Source organism: Thermobia domestica, chromosome 7 (assembly GCF_964235325.1).
Source record: "Thermobia domestica chromosome 7, izTheDome1.hap1.1, whole genome shotgun sequence".
Taxonomy (NCBI): domain Eukaryota; kingdom Metazoa; phylum Arthropoda; class Insecta; order Zygentoma; family Lepismatidae; genus Thermobia; species Thermobia domestica.
Genome location: NC_137460.1, coordinates 274,205,444 through 274,221,049, shown reverse-complemented (window position 1 = coordinate 274,221,049; position 15,606 = coordinate 274,205,444). Strand labels below are relative to the sequence as shown.

At 35.9% G+C, this 15,606-nt stretch overlaps 1 long non-coding RNA gene across 1 annotated transcript; it reads left to right on the top strand.

The window, feature by feature from the left end:
- The first annotated feature begins 20 nt into the window (after positions 1-20).
- Positions 21-14,794, top strand: LOC145690930 (uncharacterized). Its single transcript, XR_014132306.1, has 2 exons — positions 21-3,094; positions 13,818-14,794. It is a non-coding gene; the product is annotated as an uncharacterized LOC145690930 (long non-coding RNA).
- The last annotated feature ends 812 nt before the right edge of the window (positions 14,795-15,606 follow it).

Sequence of the window (15,606 nt, the reverse complement as noted above, 5' to 3'; positions counted from 1 at the left end):
ACGTTTTTTGGTGGCCTAAATATCTAGAAAGACGTCTTCAAAGATATTGGTACTATAGAAAGACGTTCATGGTCTGGTTTGTGTTACCTGGGGAGTGGTATCAACCAATTGCGAACAATTGTATAAGACACATACAAACTTTGCTGCATATAGTGAAAGCCACACGTATCAAAACCACGCACCAGACTTTGCAATCTGCTCGTCACAAGCTATTTTTGAACCTTTTAAGGTTTACGCAAAGGTGAAGCTGGAGAGCTATAGTCGAGGTGCCTCTGTAGGGAACAGGCGAATTTGCGATGGTGGGTATGTGTAAGCAAATTAAGGGTTCATTCGAGCAGACGATTCTACCAATACCAAATGGTAAAATACGACGTGAAATATTTTTCATGAAGGAATAAGTAATTAACATCTATCACAGCATATTAAAATGAATTATTAGTGATAAAGAAATTATTGTATGTGTAATTGTGCTCTTCCACTGTCTTTGTTTATGTATATACCCCGTCGTCGAAGCGCCTGCTCCCTATGGACGCAACCGCTCGGGCCTTTTTATTGCACTCCTACTCTAGCTCGGTTAGATAGCACTCGTGCTTTTTGGTGACCACGTAGCACAAGACGGTTCGTGTTTTATACACAGTAGTTTTTATGATGTACGTCCACACTATTTATACAATACTGAGCAATCCTGAAGTCAACCCGCAAGTAGTAATGGAGCTCTTCGTTTAGTGCATGCTCTGCTAAAAGAAAGCTTTAACCTAACCTGGAAATGTAAGAACGTGTCAAAATTTGGTAGAACCGTCTGCTTGAGTAATGAACAAATTAGAACAAAAAATACGTATCAATCTGTAGTAGGTGATCACTACAAGCTAGTTTTCCGTTATAATTTTATAATTATGAACCATACATTTTAATGCTGTTTCTATAATCACATATTACTTACATGTGTAACGAATGTATTTTGAGAAATTGCACCGGAAAACAGGAGATTGATATTTTCCACACTTTTCTTTCCTTATGCATACACCACCATCGCTAATGTGTCTGTTTTCTCTGACAAAATCCCGAGCGACCCCTCAAATTGTGCCCTGCATGGAATCGGAATAGATACACACTCAGGTTGGGTTGGCCACTTAACACAGATTTGTGCGTGGTTTTTGCACTTGTTGTACATATAACATATAAGTTTGCAAGCATATTATAAATGTGTATGCAGCAGTTGGACAGGTGAGAAACTAATAATGCAGACGTTAGATCATAAGTGGAAAGAATAAATGGTAGCGCTCCTCAACTTCATTTATGCTAACTGGAAATTGTAGCCAAACGCCAACAAGGAAAAGGATGTAAAAGACATTAGAATAACCTTTTCACGATGAAATATGTATAACTGTTGAATCAATTTTCCCAATCAGTGGATTCCAGAAGTTATTATTATTATTTTCTAGTGGTCTCGAATTTCAGTATACTGGGGATGAAATGTATTAGTAACGAAAATACTGGGAATCCACATTGAGCATAGGATATATGGTCCCGAGGGAATTTCATGGTTCTTGGGGAGAAGTTCCCCCCTGCCAATTCCTGAAATCACCACTGGTCCACATAGATCCGCATTATATTTGTTCTTTGTTATAAGTTTAGTGTAATATTAATGCTGCTGTTTTACTATACGGATACACAGATTCTGAAATATACTGAAAAAATTGCAGAAGTCTTTAAATTGCCCATTTTATGTCGAGAACAGCGTGCAGTTTTACTCTACGTAGTCATGGGTTCTGTTCTGGACATAAAATGAGCAAATTAAAGACTTGCCCATATTTTTTCTATACATTTTACAATCTGTGTATAGTAAAACTGCACCGAGAACAAAATTCAACAAGCCCCTGCGGGACGTCTACCCCTTTCCTACTAGTACTACTTATACTATGGATCCGTATAGTAAAACTACAGGCTACAATCTAATCTAAAATCTACTACCAATATTGCAACACCAAGTATCATCATTTATTTTATTACAGGTACAATTTTTTAGATAATTCTTAGATGTATTCAGTCGAGATGCATACAATCGCGAAGTCCAAAACCCCGGCACGCAGCATGCTTTCTTCATTTGTTACTTTGCTAAACGAAGGTTAGAGACAAACGACGACAACCAATCAGAGTCGACTTTACAAATTGACCGAAGTTTACTTAAACGAGGTTTACTAAACTTCGATTTTCAATGGTGCAACAAAAGTCCGGCAACCAAGTTTAAACTGTAAAGTTCAATGTTGAACGCGTTTAAGTGAACGCTCGTTTAAACTTCGTTGGTGCACATGGCTGTTAGAGTACTAAACTAGCGACATTTCACACTAGCGAGTTAGCAACAGTGATTCCGATTCGTCTCACTGCGTGGGAGTTGGTAAAGACCTCTCATTCTACACTTATTTCTCTATTCGTAAACACCCATTGTTATGTAATAAGCTTTCATTAATTTATTATACGATTAATACTTTTAATAACTACCCAACTGTCTTCGTTACCTGAAGCATTAAACTGGAGAGGAAGAAGAAGACCTATTGTTTTCAAAAATCAATTATATACAGTACGTTATTAAAACCTGATTGTTTGTTTGATTGGAAGTATAAAGTTGCTTCTGAGAACGTTCTTGTACATCATTTCATTAACAGTGGCAGCATAAAATATAAGGGAAGTATAAGAACAGGGTCAAATTCTTGTTAAATCTTAATTCATAATGGCTGGTGAGGAGTCTGTTAAGTTGGAATTGATGTGTAAAGAAGAAATTGATTATGACTTACCTCAGGAAGATCCACTCGAGGGGAAAGGGTGGACATACGAACTTATGACTGACAACAAAGAATTAATATTATCTACAACGGAAGGAGAGCAAACAATGGAGAAGGATGCAGCCATGTTTTCTTTGGATGCGAAACTAAGCGTTGGTACGGTGAAGTCAGAATTTGCAGCACAAGATCATCCTGCATTTGAAAGTAATGCAGAAACGCTAAAAAAAAATAGTGGTTCAAAAGACTTGCGCGTCGTACTCTAAGGACTCCCAACAATTAACAGCAAAAAGTTCAAGTTCAGTTCGGCCAGAAAGGTAATGTTCAATTTTTCATAAAGTAATTGGCTCAGATTGATAATATGGTTCGGAAAATTTATAGATTAAAAGCAATACTACATGATAAATATTTAGGTATGGGACATGTAAATTAATAATCTTCAATTTTAAACGGAATGGCATATATAGACCAGCTGTGGCGTGTACCAAATAATAATAATAATAATATCCATACAAATTTTAAGTAGTTCTTATCTTGATGAAATAATGATTACTTTATTATTGATTACACATTTCTCAACATTTTTTGTATATATTTACAATATGGGGGCTCCACGATAGTGTTTTATTTATATAGAGGCTTTTGCAGAGAAAAAATCGGGAGAATGAAATTTATCCCAAAATTTTGAAAATTTACACGTGAAATGTGTTATACTGGAACAAAAACTATGGACGTTTGTGGATTTACTCAGGATGTAGCTCGAATGGGTCTAGCCTCACTTTTCCGGAGGGCTTCGAAAGACATTAACAAAATACAAGATAAAAAAGAATTCTAACCAAGAATGGGTGTTCAGTATTTGTACAGGTCCATGCATAAATTCATATCATACTCATTTCGTTTTAAGGAAGTGGTCGTTTTGTATTTTCAGCAATCATTTCTAGGGTATGGACTTCCATTTCTCCATACAGGTTCACTTTAGTTGCTTAGAGCACATACACGATACAAGGATTATTGTACAAACGAAATGTGCTGGATGGCCGGTAAAAGGAAAATTTGCTATGTAACTTAGAGAAGGTTCAGGATGTTGGTGCAATTGGATGCAAAGGGATGCGTCCGATAGTATAAAATGGTTCACCGAAGGTAAATATAGGCCTATAGGTAAACACGAGGATAGCACAAAATACACTGTATAACGTAGACTTACATATCTTCCGTGTTGAATATATATTTGTACGTTCGTAAATATTTTGTAGGTAACTTCCTGAGATGCTTTCATTGGTTGCATTGCTTTTGTAACTGGCTGGAGTTCGAGTCACTGTTCGAACGAACATTTATTTTCAGCCAGTCCGTGTAATCTGGTCGCTGTTCGTGGCTCGTGGTCCTACCAATAAGTGTCTTCCTGATACTTTAACTTACCTGGACAGGACGATGAAGGACCTCTCCAAGAAAAGGTTACAAACTGTTTCAAAATTGCTCGTCGGTCTCAATAATATGAGCATTAGGCGCCGAGAGGTTCGGGTGTCTCGTCTCGAAAACCTCACGGACGATCAGACGGTCATCAAGACCATAACGCATACAATCAACGAAAACACACTGGATTAAATGACACTATACTTATTTACTAGAACACTATTAAAAAAAATAGCAAAGAGGAATGGACACAACAGTGAACACTAAATAAATATAATAATTTTCGTCGCTGAAATCACACTTTGCCCTTTTCAGGCAATATAGCCCTTTATATATATATGATTGTTATTCAGTTATCACTGTAAATGCCTCCCTCACACCATTGACACACTTGGGGAATTAGCACCAGGGAAAAGCTGTCTGGATCGTCCCACGATGAATCCAGTTGTTACGCTGAACCGTCCTAAAACGTAGAGGTGATTCTTCAGCAAATTAAACAAGAAATTCTCTAAAGTAGAATACTGCTGTTGGCGGGCGCGTATATAACATTTTAAACGCACAAGGTCTGCGGACCTGGGACTTCACTAGTTAGGGCTAGCCGTAAGAAATCCTCCTTCACCGGCTAAATAGCTTGTGCCCCTTCACAATAAGTCGTATCTGAAGCTCGACGCGATGCGCGTAGTTACGGCTTCCAGACCTGGAGTCAAACTCCCCGAGCATCCAAGCTCAAGCTACGGGTTGCAATGGTCAACAGAGAAGTGTTGGCAGTTCATTTCAAAATTCACTCAGTTAACTCACCTGTATGCACATACAAACAGAATACGGATAACAATTTATGTTAATTTTAGTCAACTGCCTATAATGCACTAGACACGGCGATAACACTGGCGTGAGAAAGTACAGATAACGGGCTACGAAACAACGCAATTGGCGCCACTTTGGTTACTGGAACATCTGGTCAGCCCGTATTTCTCTAATTTATTGTAATGTTTTCATAAGAGATTAAAGAAAACACTTAATTCAGTTCCAAATAACTGCAGAATAAATACTATGCATATAATAAGTCACGGAGAAACACTGAAATGGTTAGTCACTAGCTGAAATGTTCTCACTAAAAGCAACGTTTTAAATATATATAAGAAAAAACGATGAAAGACTTCTTTGTCCAATTGTGTGGGAAAGAAGCAATTCCCACCAAAGAAAGAACTTATGTGCGTTGCAGAATAAAGAATAAATCGAAGATAATAATCACTGTTTTAACGAAATATACAGAGTGTCCACAAAAAATCCTTCTATAACCTGGCACCGGTTATATTTTATTAAAAAAAAAACAAAAAACTAATTTTTTTTCGTTTATATCTTTTTTGTTTGTTTGTTTGTTTAAACCAGGGTCTTTGGTTTAAATAATTTTCTCTAGGTATTTATATCACATATGGATAGAAATCAGTTTGTTTCGCTTTGGGGTTATTATGTAACAACCGGGTTATGCTGGAAGGGGTCACATGAGCTTAAAGCGGAGTCCAAACCGCTTCTCGGGTTACATCCGAGAGAAATTGTCTTCCACTAAACTCAGAACTGGGACTAATTAGTCAAAATTAGGTACGCCTGCCGACTTCTCACAAAGGACGCCTGATAAAATACTTTGTTCTGATCTTTACATACTTGTTAATATAATTGTCAAGTGTTATTTATAGAGTAAGGTTGTGTGTAAATTATATGCGAGTTTTAGAAAAATCGAAGATATGCATCCTCAGAAGTTCAAGGTCAAAAGGTCACACTTGGTGACCTTAAATAGATATGCTTTCAGAACTAGGCATGCGATATATCGTTGGAAAGTTTATTTTATGCTCTTTCAAACAAAACAAGAATCAGATCTCTACGCCAATTAGATCAAGAGCAGTGTTGTCCGAAAGTTTCGTGTATGTACCAAAGTGGGCGATTTTTTCGTATTTTTGAGCCCCCATAATTCACAAACTTCGCCACACAGAAAGCTACAACTTTGGACAATTCCATATCACGACTATCCCTACGGAATACTAAAATTTGGTAAAAATCTAAGATGGTCTGGTCAGAAACCCCTGTTTAATTTGTTCATTTCACATGGAATGACCCATTATTATTTGCATCAACCACTAATTAAATGAGTTTTTTGTTGCAGAAAAGCGAAACGAAGTATGCATTATCAGTTTAAAGCAAAATTTTCAAAAAAGCTCAACATTTCCCACGCAAAAAAGCGAAGCAGAAAAAACCGAGTTTTTTTGCAAAAAATCCGTTTTTTTTTTCAAACCCTTGCATCTCTAATGTTATCTCGTGCCCCTTGGTTACTTTTTTTTCAAATACCAATTGTGTTCTCATTTTTACAAGGATGAGAATGAGAAGCTGTGGTGGGCGCAGGCCTGAAATCATTAGGAGTGTGCACTATCTCTAGCATTATTATATTCGCATTTTATGTTTAACTGGCTGATCAACTGTAGTATATAAATTCCTATTAGAAAAATATCGTTTCATACCGTTTAAGCCCTCAAAATTAAAGTTTCAAAACCAGAAAATATTATTCCGTTACACTCAATAAACCAGCTACGTCAAACATAATCTGAAAACCTTAGAAGTCAAGGGCAGTAACGAACTTTTGGAGTAAATTTATTTATGCCCAGGAAATGGATTCTCCATATAAACTGAAAGGAGAACCACGACGAAACTCATTCATTGGTAGACCCTCGAGTGAACTGCGATGTGGTTCTTCTAGTTTGCATATTGTGCTGCGAAAAATACTTCTCAAAATACAAATAAACCTTATTGGAAAAGTCATGTATAATTTAGATCCCTTTTATTATGTGGGCCTCAATTGAGCTGTCTGATAACAGTGCACTAAATGCACTTTCGAACTCAGTAAGGAGAATGAACTATGTGGATTTTCAAGATTTGTGATAAACTAGTACTTTTTGAAGCAGTGGTAGATAAATTCACCTGAAAATGTGATATAAATATGTGGCAATTACCATTTTTGTGGTAACTGATTTTCTGAGTATTGCTCGTACTTGTTGACAGCTCAAAAATGCAGTTATGAGAGTTCACTTTGGTTTCAGACAGCTTAATTACTATTGATACAATGCCACTGTTTGCATGACAAGAAACAAGGACATTCTTACCTTTCAGAAATCTTTTCATTTGTGCACTATCATGACAGAGTTTGTTAATTATGACACATTTATTCACTTTATTTAGTATATCTCTTTCATACTGCATTAACAGAAACGATTCAAATTTATCTTGACCGAGATTCGCTCTTAATCTAGATTTAATAATCTTGAGTTTGGAAAACGCTCGTTCACAATTTACTTGTGTATGAGTGGACGTATGGAGGAATTTGTACACTTTAAAGAGCTATGTATAACATAAGGCATACATGCGATATTAGTATATAATTTTGAACGCATACGTGAGGCAAGACTTGCAACCTTTCTTTATGTTTATTTTCTACAACGCTGGTTCAATATCGTGTCACTATGTCTTACAATATCGTGTCGTGTCACAATATCGTTTCACTCTTCATAGTCACTACTTAATTATTCACTATCCTATTCACTCACAGCATCTCCGTGCGATGTCTTGGAACAAACTTCTACAAATAATTTTAGTTTTCGGTACGTTTCCCTTTATCTATACTGGAGCTGAAAGATTTTGTTCATTGCATTTGTGGGTAGTTCGTCTTTTAAATCCAAAATCAGCCTTGGATCGAAACACACCAACTCGTGATAAATATTTTCTTGTTTCGAAAACCAGTTACTCTTATTCTGATTGAATTTATGAAGGACATCATTGAAAACACAGAATCTGAAATTTTCCTCTTCTGTATTCCCTATCATTTCATGAGATGGCAATTCAAATCACATGGTTACCTTCTATTGAAAGAAGATTTTTGCACTATCGCAAGGTGGGCACAAATTATATGGGTGATCACAGCGAAACGCATACGTCCTCCTGGTGTCTTCAGCACCACCAACTACCGCTCCGCGCGAAACCAAATCTCTTACGCACCTCGTGGCTTACAACGACATTTCTTTTGCTAAACCACTGTTACCTTATTGGTGTGAAATGAGCACCTGGTGTGAAATGATCGAAGGGGAATTTCTCTGTGATGAACAACGCAGTTTCTGAACTGGAGCGCACTAACGGATGCAACATAGCTATTTCATTATTTTGTCCAAGTACTGTGGAAATCGTCAAATAATTTAAATGAGATTTTTGTTTCGTGTTTATTGCAATGAAGAATTTGTTAAATAATTCGTGTATAATTTAACTCAGTGTGATGTAAAAAGTCACGAAATATGAAAACTGTACGCGAGGTGGCAAGAATAATTATCATGACATGGCATCATATGATTCGTGTACTACTTCCCTAGTGCAATCATTAACAAACGAACTGACACCAGCGGAACTATTTCAAAACAAGCAAACGAAGTAAATAGTTTATACCCAGTCAGGAATGCCTGGAGTAATGGTAACTGTATTAGCATCAATAGAACTGTATTTAAGCGCAGAATCCAACTTTAACCAAGTTGAAACCACAAACTTAATGAAATGACCTAATGATTTTACCTTTCTTCAGACACTATTACGTTTTAACCTTGAATTTCACCTTGAAACCATTCCTATCAGGAATCTGGTAAACACACAAAACTTGAAAGCAAGCTAAGGTTGGTAACTACTCTTTACAGCTCTTAAACGGTACAACTTCTAAAGTATTCTTCTTACCTTCTTCTTCCAAAACAAAACGCAGCGAATTTTTAGCTATTCCACAATATTCTACCAGGTTTGGAAATTTGTGGAAAGAGGTACCGTACTAATTCATCAAAATTGACAGAAGGCCATTTATAAATTTTACGTTTGAAAATACTTGTTTAATCGTATATTTCTGATTAAAGCCTACACATTCGCGATAACATTGATACTAACTTCAAATGTGCAGAATATCGCTAGAAAACCAAATATCTAAACCTGTAGAAATTTGGGCCTGAAATTCAAATTAAATATTGAATATATTACAATCACAAAAATAGAAAAAAAAATGAAATTAAATCATTGAGTTTTACGTCCGACGCTTCAGGAAAATAGATTAGACACATACATAGATTATTTATCTCTGTCGTTTCAAACTTCTGAAAAACGACCATGTGACACTTCACTATATTTGACCCAAAAGCTGTTGCTTGTAGGAAGCGTAAACCGTAGGCCGTTAGGTTGGTCCAACGCTGCTTCTTCCGGGGTTTGATATACCATGCAGTAACATGGTTAATCATATTCGATATTTAATCTTTTAGTACAATAATTAAAGGAACCATGATTCTTAACAATTTCCATGTTTTCTTTGTTTAATTCTCTTTTTTCTTTTGTAATTTTAGTGATCCGAGTGTATTATTCGAATTTGTGCGTTTTGCTTAACTTTTATCGTGTTATGCGTTTTCTTTCGATGATTGCGTTTAGCTACATTACTAATCGTAATTTTTCGACATATTTCAGAAATATTTGCTAATTACTTCTTTTTAACCCAATTTTGTATCACTTGTAGTGAGCCAATCACTAAAGTTTATGGAGGTTGGCCTTCTAAGAAATAGTAGTTCCGTCATCCAGTTGAATTGTTTCAGTGTATGTCTGGTAGCTGGACACCGAACATGATGATATTTACACGCCCCAAGTCGTGATATGCCAGGTTATTTCTGCAATTGGAGCAGAAAAGAATGAATATTTCGGCATCGCTTGGAGAACCACTATACAGGATAAATTGCATCACATTGAGTTCTAAGGAATGAAAATAAATGCAGAGAAAATGAATATAATAATATTCATCGTACAGAGAGAGAGAAAGCATATACAGAACAACGAAATTTAAAGTCATGAGCATAAACAATCTGCGTTTCTCTCCTGCCCCATGTTTCTGTCTTGGGTTTTTCCTACCCTTATGGAATAAATCTCTTTTAGTAGCAATAGCTACATAATTTACAATGCTTAATTCCCCCAAAAACAAACTCTAGTACCAGACTTTGAATCGAACACAGAACATTTCGAATGAGTCTCACACGCTGTTCCCGTAGGTGCACAATCTAAGGTGTGTGTTTAAATAGGCCATGAAACTCCACACTGCCATAAAGTTGCCCCGGTTCCATCTGAAGTTTGAATTTTATTTACGGTCTTTAAACGTCTATAGGTTGACATTTGGCTTCAGAGAAAAGCATTCGATCTCTAGATCAAGATCAGGTAAAACTTAATCCACAATCTTCACAAATTAGTGTTGCAGCAACATATATGTGGAACTAATCGAGGATTTGTATTGCGAAAAGCTAAAATATCCGAGCTGGAAGCATTTAAAATGTGGTATTGGCCCACAATGCTGGACCGAAAGGAAAAGGAATGAATAAAGACTAAAGCTAATGAAGGACGATAGATCATAAAAGTAATAGGAAAAAGAATAATCAGCGTGCTTGGCTATCTTATTCGGCACTCCGATTGGATAAGGAAAGGTAATAGGAATAGCATAAAGAGGAAGACCAAGGATTCAATATATAAACTGTTACGTAGAAGAGTCCTTATCAAGGTTTAAATCTGATTTCCCAAGAAAGTGAAAAGTTTCAAATTTTCCATGTTGCCTACCAACCTATGGTTGGGGTGAACAAGAAGAAATCGAGGATTTAAAGTTTTGTTTCCTAAATTTGCGATATGAGCACTATTTCTTTAAGCAGGATTAAAAAAGTGATTTCATAAATCTATAAGGCCAGCCCTAGCTCTTGAACTAATGTGTTTTTACCAGTAATCCGTGCGTGAATGACATCTCGTAGCTTTGTTAGGTAATATACAAGCAGTGAAAATATAACTTCGAAAATGCTAATTGCAAGTTTTCACATAAATACGACGATACGGTGTCGTGTTATTCTATGAAAAAACCCGCGTTCAAATATCGGCTTGTACAAGTTATTTTTTATTCGCAAACTAAATTCTTCTCTTAATATATATATATGCATTTCTAGTGGATTCTCTTAAATTTTATTGACCAGTGTTTGGTGGATGCTAGATTTGGTCAAATATCTTCACACTTCGCTTTCTTTCTTTTGACTGCGTGGATTATTTCTGTGCTCGGAATGTGGTCTTTGTGGGGTATGCTGTGTATACTACGGATATTTTTTATTACTAATTTATGACATCTTGATTTAATTTTGCCTTTTTGCGCGGCAAATAAAATGGACAAACCAATGCTTGGAATGTTGACTCTGTGGTCAGATGGCTAAAGTGTTGACGTCTGGAATAAATAGTCGCGGGTTCAAGTCACATCAGGTGAAACATTTTTGTTTCTAAACATGTCTCTATATGTATATTATTATTTCTTTTCCTGCATTTCTCGTATGTTATCTTAGATTATGTGTTCATAGATTAGGGTAAGTTAAATCAGATTCCATTATATATGATTACACTTTTGTATCTTTTCTTCAAAATGGATCTCTATGTGTTCATATTTATTAATATTTATTTATTTATTTCGAATTTAATGATCGTGGATTAGCAGTAATTAGGTAAAGATGTGTTCGCAAAAAATACAGAACGATGCCATAGCACATTTTTTTTACATCAATGTTTTAGTTTTCCTTTACTCAGAAAGTTACTGCCAGTGTGTGCTATGCAGCTAAACCTTTTACTCAGTGTTGGTGCTGAAGCCTCAGTTTTCTGAAAATAATCGCTCTGTCAAATCACGTATTTGACCACTCATTATGTGTTAGCACCTCTTTAAAGATGTCCTACGGATTTTTGTCCTGATATAAATGAAATTATCTGTGTTAAAATTGTATTCGTTTTATTTGTACCCAAACACTTTTACACTACATTTTAGAACAGGCGTACCAAATCTAGTTTCGAATCTGGCGTAATATGACAACTAATTTTTTGAACTATATATGTAAATCTTAATGGTGTTCTGTTGTTCATAACGTACATAAGTACAAACCCAGGTTTTTAGACTAGAACTGTTCTGTCTGTAAGTGACGGCAGTCTTCTCGAAGGGATTTGCTCGTTCGTCCGTCTGTGAACAGGTATCAGAACAAAATGGTTAAAAAATATTGAGAAACGTTTTGTTGCAATTCATTCAGCCTCCAAAGAATAGGTTCCAACTTCTTACTTAACTCTCTATTCAAACCTGAATATATTTGAATTAACCATTTCCAACTTCAACGTTTATTGCTATACAATGAATATTGTAATATAGCGAGAAGTATTTATTTCCAAAACTTCTCAGCATCTTAGCACAACTTTCACGACTATCCAATGTACTTTCCCAACACTGAAGATAGTTCAAATTTACTAATCCATCCAGTTCCGAATGTGATTTCCATATTGAATATAGAGTAAACGCTTTAATGATGCTGCTTGTTATAAATATGTCTGCGTTCCTCGAATAGATTCAATTTCGCACTTTAGCACTATATTCTAACGGAAATTTCTTCAGACTAGCAATTAGTTTGAGACTTAACTAACAAAAGCAGAGAACGAAACCTTAACGGATAACGAAAACTAATTATTTACAAACGATCCTCTGTCTATACACAAGACATAATCACTGTCTCAAACGCTCTGCCAAAATGGGCAGTTTTTCAAATTCTCTACTATTGCAGTTTCAATACCAGTTTCAACGTTTATTACCATAGAACGATAACGGAGACAGAGAAGGAGAAGCGGTTTGCTGTTAAGAATTGAGCGTCTCAAAACAACATACCGTTACTATGCTGCATATTACTAGTACTTCTGGTTTCAAAGTTTATTTCTGAATAATGAACACTGTTAAAGGTATCATGAAGCGACTTTTTCATTGGATGACCATCTCAAGCATAGGCTTCAACTTATGTATCAGAATCTTGATCAAACCATACATGGTTAATACTAGCCACTTCGGTTTGAACTTTTATCACCAGAGAACGGAAACAGGAAGAAGACTTCTTTCAAAAAACAATTGATAGTCAAACATAAGATGACTCTTGTCAACGCTCTACCAAAACTGGAAATGGCTTAAATTTAGAGTAAATTTAGATTTCAATACCTATTTCTATATGGCAATAGTGGTAAAAGTTACGGAGGTGCGCTTTTACAATCAACTCAGCGTTCTAAGATAAGGTTGCACATTTTCCGCTAACCCGTATTCAAATAGAGCGATTGAAATTAACCATTTCTGGAGTTAACATTTGTTGTCATAGGACGGAAACCGTAACAGACATTTACAAACAGTTTGTACAACCGATTCAGGGTCCCGAGTGAATATAGCACAAGCCACAACACTTTACCAAAATCGGAAGTTGTTGAAATTTTCTAAAGATTTAATTTCAATACTGATTTCTGTAGAATGTTTGTTGTTAATTGAGTTAACTCTGATATCGTGTATACAAATAATTTTACAAATTGACATTAAAAGCGAATTATGTGCTCATTTTTTAAAATAGAGACACATGCAATCACTTTGTGAGTTGTCGGTTACATATTCCTACAACTATCATGTTAAGTGAACAGAAATATGAGATTCAAAGAATGATTTCATTTTTTGTTGTTACGTATTAATTACCTTCATTTACACTTCCTTATTTATTGAATTTGTTACAGGCGCTATAGCGACTTTGCTCTTCACAGAGAAGCGAATACCTTTATTGCTTTAAGAGAAACCTTTTCTTATTCCGATGAGAAATCTCCAAAGCAGTCTGGTAATGGATTTAATCGATTACCTTTCTCAAGACATATGCTAACACATAAAAGTGAAAATCATCTCACGTACCAAAAGAGTAATAAACGCTATAGTCAAAGATCAACATTGTCAAGCGAAAAATTAGTACATACAGGTGAGGAATCCCACATCAGCAGAGAGTGTGGAATCTTATTTAGTGTACGTTCAAATTTTGTTACAAACATGTTAACCCACAGAAAAGAAAAACCTCTCACATGTGAAGAGTGTCGACGTGCATTTCATCAACGTTCAAGTTTGGCTAGACACATGTTAATACATACAGGGGAAAAACCTCACACATGCCAACAGTGTGGAAAAGGATTTAATCAACGTCCTCATTTGGCTAAACACATGATAATCCATACAGGAGAAAAAACTCATGCATGCGAAGAGTGTGGAAAGATATTTAGTCAACGATCTCATGTGGCTGAACACATATTAATCCATACAGGAGATAAACCTTACACATGCGAAGAGTGTGGAAAGGGATTTAGACACCGTTCAACTTTGGCTACACATATGTTAATACACACAGGGGAAAAACAACATATATACCAAGGGTGTGGAAAGGCATTTAATAAACGTTCTAATTTGACTAGACACATGTTAATCCATACAGGATATAAACCTCACGCATGCGAAGAGTGTGGAAAGGAATTTAGTCGACGTTCAACTTTGGCTACACATACGTTAATTCATACAAGAAAAAAATATCATACGTGCCAAAAATGTGGGAGGGGATGTAGTCGTGGTAATGACATTGCAAAAAGTACGTTGATACATAACGATAAAAACCCGCATCTGCAGAAAGTGTGAGAAACAGATTACTAAACGTTCAAATTTAGCTACGCATATGTTAGTCTACACGGGCGGGAAATCTCACGCATTTCCAGACTTGTAAAGCTATTTACTAGACTTTTAGCCAGAAAAACGCACATATTGTCTAACAAAGCTGAGGAATTCAACATCTGTTGTGAGTGTGGGAAAGTGTTTAGTGTAAGTTCACACTTGAACACACACATGCTATTCCGCACAGGGGAAATTGCTCACACATTCTAAGAATGTTATAAGCAGTTTCGTGTACCCTCAAACTTTATTACACAATTGTAAATCTACACTGCAGAAAATTCTTACAAATGCTATTAATGTGGAATGGAATGTAGTGTATTGTCAAGTTTAACTGTAGACGTGTTAGTCCACACTGAGCAAAAATCTCACGCATACGATAAGTGTCGAAAGGGATTTAGTCTATTTTCATTTTTCGCTACACATATGTCAATCCATACAACAGAATTCTCACACGTACCAAGAATGCGGAATAGGATTTAGTCAACGTTCACACCTTACAAAACACGTTAACATTAGTGATGGTTTAATTCCCGGGAAGGTACCCAAAAATTGGCATTTTCCGGGAATTTGTGTACACTTCTCCAAAATATAATTGCACGCTTCATTTTTTCTAGCTCCTTTAATATTGTAAGTTTGGCAACAACGCACTCGGAGCTAGATGAAGGGAAGGAACTAAAAGACACTACTTCTGAACAGGATTTGTTTGAAATTCTCACTTTCTACTTTGCTAATTCAAATAACGATACTTCTAGATCAAACAGCACCCTAGCATTAATGCAGCAAACATTTTTCTTTTTTAAAAACAAAACTCATATTTCTCGA